The sequence below is a fragment of the Syngnathus scovelli genome, chromosome 21, assembly GCF_024217435.2.
Source record: "Syngnathus scovelli strain Florida chromosome 21, RoL_Ssco_1.2, whole genome shotgun sequence".
NCBI lineage: Eukaryota > Metazoa > Chordata > Actinopteri > Syngnathiformes > Syngnathidae > Syngnathus > Syngnathus scovelli.
This window is the reverse complement of record NC_090867.1, coordinates 263,634-272,500: the sequence shown is the minus strand read 5'-3', so window position 1 is coordinate 272,500 and position 8,867 is coordinate 263,634. Positions and strand designations below refer to the sequence as shown.

General features: G+C 43.0%; 1 long non-coding RNA gene, 1 other non-coding gene and 1 pseudogene across 2 annotated transcripts in view; all 3 read left to right on the top strand.

Annotated features, from left to right (window-relative positions):
• Positions 1-3,091, top strand: part of LOC137839816 (uncharacterized) — a 13,386-nt gene extending 10,295 nt beyond the window's left edge. Inside the window, exon 2 of the long non-coding RNA XR_011086106.1 lies at positions 2,830-3,091. This is a non-coding gene — a long non-coding RNA (uncharacterized lncRNA). The remainder of the gene's footprint in view (positions 1-2,829) is intronic.
• Positions 555-626, top strand: trnaq-cug (transfer RNA glutamine (anticodon CUG)). The gene has a single exon. It is a non-coding gene; the product is annotated as a tRNA-Gln (tRNA).
• Positions 2,356-2,438, top strand: LOC125991811 (U2 spliceosomal RNA; annotated as a pseudogene).
• Positions 3,092-8,867: the final 5,776 nt, after the last annotated feature.

Sequence of the window (8,867 nt, the reverse complement as noted above, 5' to 3'; positions counted from 1 at the left end):
AGTGCGCGTACAGCAGACATTCCAGAAAATAGCGCAACAGTGCCGCACGCTACGCAGAAGGGGGTAGCGAGTTCAGGGCCCTAACAGCCTGGAGAAAGAAGCTGTTGGCGAGTCTGGTGGTGCGGGAGCGCAGGCTCCTGTACCTCTTCCCAGAGGGCAGAAGGTCAAACAAAGAGTGAGCCGGGTGACTCACATCTCTCGCAATCGAGGTTGCCTTGCGGGTGAGATGGGAGGTGTAAATGTCCTTCAGGGAGGGGAGCGAAGCACCAATAATCTTACCAGCCGTATTCACTATGCGCTGCAGGGCCTTCAAGTTCTGTTCAGTGCAGTTACCACCCCAGACAGCGATGCAACTGGTAAGGACGCTCTCAATGGTGCCACGGTAGAATGTAGTCATTTACATGGAAAAAAAAAAATGAAAATTCCAATTCAGTACTTTGTGTACAGCCCTATGAGTGTGTAAGCCCTGCCTCCACTACTTTTGTCACTTTCGTAAAATGAGCGCTAGTGCATTGTGCTCAGAAAAAATATGCTCCTCCTTCTGCCACTGCTAGGGTTCTATGGTGTAATGGTGAGCACTCTGGACTCTGAAGCCAGTGATCCGAGTTCAAGTCTCGGTGGGACCTCAAATAATTTGTCATTTAGCTGGGAAAAATTTACAGATGGCAGCAGCTTGTGGGCTGCCCCATGAAATCGTATGCTTCCCTACACCTGAGGGTTCCATGAGCACTCTAGAGTCTGAATCCAGTGATCTCAGTTCCAGTCTCGGTTGGACCTCAAATCTTTGGTCATATACAGTCATATGCAAAAGTTTGGGCACCCCTAATCAATTTCAAGATTTTCTTCATAAATCCTTGGCTGTTCGGATCAGCAATAGCAGACAGACACAGTGATATTTGAGAAGTGAAATGAAGTTTATAGGAGTTACAGATTTGTCAAGAAGAATGGTCCAATATACCTTCAACCAGAATCCACACTCTCATTGGAAGCTATAGGAAGTGTTTAGAGCAGTGGTTCTTAACCTTGTTGGAGGTACCGAATCCCACCAGTTTCATATGCGCAATCACCGAACCCCTCGTGAGTGAAAAAAAATACATATATGCCTCATAAACTGTATACATTGAGGATGGGTCGACTTCCATGCAGCACAACCAACGTGTGGAAAATATTATGCACACGACATTTCTTCTCGAAAGCATGGCTTGAAAGAAGGTCCAAAGCAGACAAACTCCAAACAGCAGAAGATGGCTTGATTCCATCGACCTCTAGGTTATGGGCCCAGCACGCACCCGCTGTGCCACTCTGCTGCTCAGTGCTAGAAGTTCTTCAAGTCCTCTAATCGGCAAACAAGCATTTGGTTCCAACTCGCAACTGGATTCTGATTGTCACTCATATTGTTCATTACATTATGAACAAAGCTCAGTCGGGCAGCACTAACCTGGATGCTGGTGGAGAAACCAACTTTTTATCCACTTTCATGTTTTAATAGAATTGTCAACAAAATTCAATGTTGGAACTGCAGCTGGTAGGTAGTGTGGCTGAGCGGTCTAAATTGCTGGATTTAGGCTCCAGTCTCTCCTAAGGCGTGGGTTATAATCCTCTGTCAGTTCCGTACTATTCTTCTGGCCCAACTCTTCGGTGCAGCCGTTGTACATATGATACCCTGGAAAGTTCTTGGCGAATTATCAATCTTTGCCTTTCATGTTCATCGGGACTACCCTTTTAATAGGTACCTACACTGTGTAGTTGGATAGAGACTGGTCAAAGGGGACACATATATGCCTCAAGAACTTCATGCATTACTGCGAGTGAAGAAGAGTGAACAAATAAGTCGGCAGACAGGTTTGCCGATTTATTAGTGCCCAGAAGAGCAGCACTCTGTTCCGTACTGTAACCTGTTAGGTTTGTTCCCAGTTCTTTATCTTTAATGCTCAATATGCTAACAGTAATTACCAAGAGGCAGCCTTCACAGTTTAACTATTTAATGTATGCCAAAATGATCGATGCACAGCTGTGGAGCCTTTTCTGCGAGATGCAAAAGAAGGTCCCTCTCCCAGCGCCAAGGTTCCTGCTCTTATACTACTCTGGCCGCCTTCCTGCAAGGAGGCGACTCTGCCTAGCCTGTGTGATAATGTGTGACCTTGTCGTCTTAACCGAGAGCGACTTCTACATATGTGCAAAGGGTGTCATAGAGTAGAGAAAGCTAATAAAGCAAGAGAAGGGTTACAGCGATATAATGGCATAGCTCACGCTCCCTAGCTAATCACATGTGCCAAAGAGGCCTATTCTAACAAACCGTTGGTGAGAATGGGTAGACGGGGAAGCCTGTAAGCGTGTCCCTCACTCGCATACTCCATCGCTTCTCTGCCTTTTGGCTAAGATCAAGTGTAGTATCTGTTAGAGATTTGTTCACTCCAACTTATTTTGCAAGAACCACACGGGAGACAAGCAAGTTCTTTTAGACACCTGCAGGTGGAGAGTTCACACGTTGAAGGAGTGAAGTCTGAAGCTCCCCCAACTGCAAGGACATATTTATTAAGAGAAACAGAGTGGGGGTATGGGTAGGCTGAATAGAAAGCCCTTGTCCTCTAGTCTAAACATCTCAGGGGATGTTTTACGATCTTGTGATAAGGAGGACAAGGTAAGGTATTTATTACCTGTTGCATTCCAACATAATCCTATGATAAGGATACTCTGTAAAACCCTAACAGTATCTGTTCTTGGGTTTGGGGGATTAAGAGAGCTGACCGTAGAAGAGAGAATTTTAACCATAAAAGTGGTGATTTTACCCTTGCTTTTACTAATCAGTTCTGTTTTCATCCCAACAAGTAAGTTGCTTTTAGAATTGGACCGAGCCATTTTTTACTTCACCTGGAAATCCAAGTCAGAGGGACTGAAGAGGGACACCATGAAGAAAAAGAAAAAAAACGGAGGAGAAGGAGTCCCGGAGTTAAACCTCTTCCTCGGTAGAAGATATGTTGCCCTGCACCTGTGAAGCGCGCTTTGTTACACCAAATGCACCGAAAAGCCAAGCAATGACACGATTCCGGATGGGCTCATACCTTTGGAAAATAAAGCTAATACCCACCGACCAAAGAATTCCTGTGTCTTTTAATCTGTCACCTTCTTATTCCTTAGTCAAGAAGTTTTTGAAGAACTTTAAATTAGAGCAAGAGAATAGTGAAATTTTAACAAATCACAGGTCTATGATCTCTGTCGTACAGGAGCAGGAAGCGGCGTGTCCAGTGCACGGGCTTGCATTCGGCGAGCCCACAACAGTTTGACACAATGTCAACCACCGCGCCCTCTCGAAACAAACTCCGGGACCTGTTACGGGTGGTGGCCCATGATGTCCTCCAAGTCAGGTCCGTTATGCACTCCCGGGGCATGTCAGCGCTCTCAACGTGCCCCCGACCTGGCTGTGGCGCCCAGGAGTCGGTGTTGCACCTGCTCTGGTAGTGCAGGGCTGCTGTAGACTTGTGGGCGACCTGCAATTCCCGGCAAGGGAAGCGCTGTATGCAGACCTTGTACTCTATGGGGTGAGCCCATTGAAAATCAAGCAAGAAGACTTTACAAAGCAGTGGCTCACCTTTGCTGCCATCAAAGACGCCATGTGGACTTCCAGAAATTTGCTGGTAAGGAGGTACAGACATCCTAGGAGCCATGTTGTCTGGGGCTTCATGCCCCTGGTAGGGTCATCCATGGCAAACGGATCCTAGGTGAGGGGCCAGACAAAACACGGCTCTCACAAGCCCCTTATGAAGAAAAACATAAATGGATTCCGTTTTCCGAGGTGGGGCTCGAAGGCGAGCGTCAACGCCGGGTCAAACGCACCTCTTTCCATAAGGCGGGTTTGTCTTAGCCGGGTTCGGAGATTCGTCCGTAATCTAACCACCCGAGTTAAATTAACTCCACCGGAATCAATCTAATTTCTGTACGACGCCAATCCCTCTCAAGTCACCCGAAGCTCGAGCCGAGTAACTCAATTCGAGGCAAGACTTCGAAGTGACCGCATCGTATTGATGGCTCCCCGCTAATGTTTGAAGTTCTTATTATGTTACGGATATTTTTAGATGTCTTTGTTAAGACCTCAGGGATTCGTTTGTATAGCGCACCCAAGCACTAGTTTTGCTGAAGTAAATGTTGATATGGGTCCGTTCCACTTGGTCGCTCATGCAGCGAGCCGACCAACTTGTTTATTCGAAAGAGAATCGAATTAATAAAAGTGTGACAATAATAGCATTTAAGAAGAAAATTACTGCACTTTATATTATTAATTCCAACTTCTTATAAGTAGATCTAGCACTTAAAGGTCGGAGTGCTTCACCCCACTTGATTGCTTTAAAAAAGAGTAACAACTTTCTTAAAACAAATAAAAATGTTTTACTCTATTTAGATTTGCCCAGTAATTAATTTGGAAGGCAAGTCTATTTTTCGACCGCGTCCTGTTTAACTTTTGACGCGGCCCGACAAATTTAGGAACTGGGCCGCGCCCGACAGACAATCGAAATTTTTTTATCCTTCACCAACTCTAATAATCTATTTTAACCATCGCCGTTATTTTATCTAGAGGAAGTAAATTTTCAAACGAATTAACATTTAACAAAATTAACTTTTCCCTTAAATATTTACGAAAGTTATTTAATTCTCTAACATGTTCGGAGTTGCTTTTTACGTGGCCCGTCAAAAAGGGGAAACAGGCCCGCGCCTTTCAAATAATTAAATTATTTTTAGTTCTACACTAAACCGATAATCCGAATTTTTTTTATCCTTCACCAACTCTAATAATCTATTTTAACCATCGCCGTTATTTTATCTAGAGGAAGTAAATTTTCAAACGAATTAACATTTAACAAAATTCACTTTTCCCTTAAATATTTACGAAAGTTATTTAATTCTCTAACATGTTCGGAGTTGCTTTTTACGCGGCGCGTCAAAAAGGGGAAACAGGCCCGCGCCCTTCAAATAATTAAATTATTTTTAGTTCTACACTAAACCGATAATCCGTTGTAAGCACTTTCATTAATTTATTCAGACGAAGCAAACTTCCAAACGGATTGAAATTAACCCGTGTCTTAAATAACTACGGGAGTTATTTAATTCTCTAAAATTGTCTGAGGTTGCTTTTATTTATTACGGTCCTAAGTTATACCATAATAATCCCCTGCACATTAATCAAATCGTCAAATCAACCCCAAACATTCGATTGCACATTCAGTACAGATCAGCGCACATCGAAGTAGATAATATACAAAACACATTTATTGACGAAACATGAAATCGAATTACAAATCTCAATTACTCCAGAAACCGAACAATTCCACTCACTGATACCCGTGTTAATGAAATCATTCAATCCCAGAACAATTCGATTGCAAAACACAGTTCATGGCAGAGGGAAAAGGTAGATACCAGCTGCGTGCTATTTTTGGTGGAAGCAAAGTCGAGTGATCAATTCGATCTTACTTCTAAAATTCAAATTAGATAAACAGGCTGGCCTCGAGGGAGCCGGCGGCCTGATGACTATTTCCCACTCTCGCTAAAATACATAAAAGTCGTTTTCTCTCACCTAATTTCTCCTGTAAAGTTGTCCAGTCCATTTTTTTGGAGTAAATCCAAGTTAATTTCAGACCAGCGATCCTGCGTCTCCCACAAAGATCCCGGGACTCTGGAAAAAATCTTGAAACTCCTTCGGGCTTCTTCACGTATGAGCGCTCTTTGGGGGAAAAAGCCCCGTAGCTGCCCCTGCAGAACTTTTTATAGACTTGTCTGGTACCTATATTCTCTCTATAGGATAAGACCGCCTAGTTTCCCACGCCCTATAGAATCTGGTCAGTTTTCCCACGCTGTATAGGGTTTGGACAATTTTCCCCCTCTCATACACCTGCTGTCCTTCAGCAGATGTTTCCGCTTTGACCAGGCATTACTTTCCACCAATGTACAGCTAGCCGCCGGTAAAGCCTTTCACTTCCCCTTTTCTTCACTTCCTGTTGCATGAGAATAATTTTTAAAGTTACGCTTCAATTAACTCTGAAATAAAAATCTAAACCTTTGATGTATTTCTTTAACCAATTTATGTCACGCCACTATTCTCATAGTGACGGGTCTCTTGATCGAATTGACTAACAATATTGCTTTAGCGGTTACAGAATACATTTTTAGCCAAGCAAAGAAATCAAAAAGTAAAAATCACATTTGTGCTTCTCCAAACAATTTATGTCACGCCACTATTCTCATAGTGACGGGTCTCTTGATCGAATTGACTAACAATATTGCTTTAGCGGTTACAGAATACATTTTTAGCCAAGCAAAGAAATCAAAAAGTAAAAATCACATTTGTGCTTCTCCAAACAATTTATGTCACGCCACTATTCTCATAGTGACGGGTCTCTTGATCGAATTGACTAACAATATTGCTTTAGCGGTTACAGAATACATTTTTAGCCAAGCAAAGAAATCAAAAAGTAAAAATCACATTTGTGCTTCTCCAAACAATTTATGTCACGCCACTATTCTCATAGTGAGGGGTCTCTTGATCGAATTGACTAACAATATTGCTTTAGCGGTTACAGAATACATTTTTAGCCAATGAAGTGAATTTTGAACTTTAGGCGTATCTGTATGTTGCATTAGATGATCCAATAGTAGCAGTAAGACTATCAAACTATATTTGCTGTACAGAGAAGCTTTAGTTTCAGTAGTGTACAAGTACTTAGTAGAAGATAGAAGGGCCAGTTGTCCGTGACCAGGGAGAATTCAGTTTCAGCAATGTGTGGAATCCTATAATAAGGTACAGTGGCTGTCGTCCATCACAAACAGCGCTGGTCAAGATCTCCTTTTTAGGACTGAAGTAAACTAGTAGATTGAAAACTACAGCTGTTACCCAAAGCCGTGACATCAGCTTCTTGTCAGGTATAAAAGCTACGGGCCTGACAAGAGGGGGGGGGTTCGCTCTAGCGGGTGCCAGCGGTCTCTCATTCCAGCGGGGGCTCGCTCTAGTGTGGGCTCGCTCGCTCCCTCTTTTGGGGGGAGGGCTTTTTTTTACATCCATGCCTTGGGCCACTCAACTTTTTGGAAAGACTTCACTCTGACATCGGTTGAATAAAATCTTTTCCCAATCAGCCGTGGTCCCTGAATTGCTTATTTTTCTGAAAACAGCCACCGACCACCGAGTGTTTTTTGGAGACCAGCAAAGCAGCAAAAACCATATACCACACCAAGCAAAGAAATCAAAAAGTAAAAATCACATTTGTGCGTCCATGCGTGACTCACACTCTGACACCGTGTTCCTGTTTTATTTCTATTTTAACTTGCTTAGCTTATTCTGGCCCCTTTTTTGGTCTCATGTTTTGGTCTGGTGCCATCCTTTGGACAAATTTGGAATTTCAGCTCTGCCAATTTATTCCTGTGAACAATCCATTTTTTACCATTTGCACCTTATTTTCCCCCCATGTTACATGACAGATCTGATATGTATTTCTGAGCACTTTGAAATAACATGTTTTTTGATATATTGCCTGAATAGCTTAATGACCCTTAAGGAACTGTTCAATGCATGGCTGACTATTTTCTAAATCACGGACACTGCCAAAGTTGTCTAAAAATGTACAGTACTTGATTATATTTTATGTATTGACTAATGCTTGATGCTAGTTTTCGATTACGACTGAACGTTCTGGACAGAGGAAAATATTTAGCCTAACAAAGAAAAGATATGGTTGGAGGCATGATTAAACTAAGAATCTGATGACGTAAGCAAGTACATGGAGTATCAAAAGAACAAACAAACAAAAACATGGTGAGTACAAACTTTGCATAGTCAGGGAACATTAATAAATTGATGATGTCACAGCCAAAAGCTCACATAATTCCGTACAAAATGACAAAAATGAAAGAATGATGAATGGGCGGTGTGCGGCAGTGGGCAAAGAGGATGTATGTGCAAGAATGGTTTACTGGAAGGAGCCTTGGAGATAAAACCGGTAGAGGTGCCAGAGGAAGAGCGGCAGAAGGAAAACAACCAAGAACCCGGCCAAAGGTGATCGCCAAGGCCGAAAGACGGGATGGAAGACAACAGCCCCCCCACACACCGAATCGCCCATAATCAGCACCCACCCCCACGGAACCAGCTCTCACCGAACCAGCACCCACTCCCATGGAATCAAACTCTCCTGCGAACTTGCCACACCCCGATTCATCACCCATCAAACTCGGCCCACACTAGCATGTGCAACTGAATATAAGCTGACCAAAGAACCTTGAACGTTGCCTTTTCTGAATGGAGACTTTCTGCTCTTGAGCATGGTCGCACGAAAGGCCCAGCGCTGTATTGTACTTTCCTGAAAACAGAGCTTTCTAAACAAGAATTGTGATTGAACTCAACCAACCTGTGTAAGTCTAAATTCCGTTTCGGTGTCTTAGCCTTTTCCTAAAACTGAAAAAAAAAAAAACGAGCACACAGTGAGTAAATGGAATAACAGGTGATTGGCTATGGCTTTTGCCGTGAGGCGCGAATAGCGCGCTTCCCAAATTGTGGACCAAAATCCAACAAATGGTGACCATCCGACGTGATTTCTTCAGAAGGGAAAGTGCATGCTCCAGGAAGAATTCTTCCTTCTCCGCTCTTGCTCAACAATATTGCAGTCCGATCAGCACAAGAGGTAACGGGGAACCTTTTTTTTTTTCAATAAAACCTCCCAGTCCAGCAATGTTATGAAGTGAAAGCAGAGTAAAATTAAAAATGAATAATTTTAGCTCTGTGTTCAGGAATGGTGGTTGTATATACATTTATGATTGTATGGATGATTTCTTTTTGAAAAGAGAAAGGTGGTGAGGACTTCGTCTGATCACCGAAGGGTGCTCACACC